At 60.3% G+C, this 759-nt stretch overlaps 1 protein-coding gene across 1 annotated transcript in view; it reads left to right on the top strand.

Annotated features, from left to right (window-relative positions):
- The window catches only part of ELL (elongation factor for RNA polymerase II), a gene marked incomplete at its 5' end in the record, with an annotated part of 18,076 nt that overhangs the window by 12,489 nt on the left and 4,828 nt on the right, over window positions 1–759 (top strand). The gene's annotated exons all lie outside the window — the stretch shown is intronic.

The raw sequence follows: 759 nt of genomic DNA, 5'->3' as shown, positions 1-759 counted from the left end.
GCTCCTGCAGCTCCTGCAGCTCCTGCAGCTCCTGCAGCTCCTGCAGCACAGTCATCCTGATGGGCAGCAGCAGGATCTGTCACTGAGTGCTGTCACTGTGACCCTGCAGCTGGCAAGGAGAAATCGTAACTGGGGGGAAAAGAAGCGAATTGATGGCTCTGGTGCAATGCAGCTGCATGTCCAGCCGTGCTGCTGGGATGGAGCAGAGTTTCCATGTGCAAACAGCCCTGCCTGAGACAGTAAAGAAAGCAATGAAATAGCCAAAAGAAATAGCCCAAACCATCCCTTGCTTTCCGCTGCGCAGAGGTGGACTTTCCATGGGCTCTGAGCAGTGCTGGGCAGTGAGGGGAAACCTGCGTGCTCCCTCTGCTCTGCGGGTAGAGGGATATTCTGGTCTGGAGCCACGGGTTGTCCTGAGCTGGGAGGACCTGCAAGCATCGCCGGGTCTGGCCCTTAGCCCTGCACAGCGCCACTCAGAGCCTGCCTGCAGGAGATCACTCAGCCTGCTTGATATGCCTCGTACGGATGCTGCCTCTGTAGGCTGGGAGTCTGTAGCAACTGCTGCTTCCTCGCCTCTTCTGGGAGATGCCCGTTGAGAAGAGGAAGGAGTAGCTGGGAGCCGAGGGCTGTCCTCCTGTGGTGCACACCAGGCAGGGTTACAGGGGCACAGTGCGCAGCAGAACGCAGCCAGAGCCCTGAGGGGGGGCACGTGGGGCTGTGCGCGGTGCTGGGGCTTCGGCAGGGCTGTGCGCGGTGCTG

The sequence above is a fragment of the Centrocercus urophasianus genome, unplaced genomic scaffold (assembly GCF_019232065.1).
Source record: "Centrocercus urophasianus isolate 14NV4802_14NV808 unplaced genomic scaffold, USGS_Curo_1.0 seq_221, whole genome shotgun sequence".
In the NCBI taxonomy this organism is placed as follows: domain Eukaryota; kingdom Metazoa; phylum Chordata; class Aves; order Galliformes; family Phasianidae; genus Centrocercus; species Centrocercus urophasianus.
This window is presented reverse-complemented; position numbering and strand designations above follow the sequence as displayed.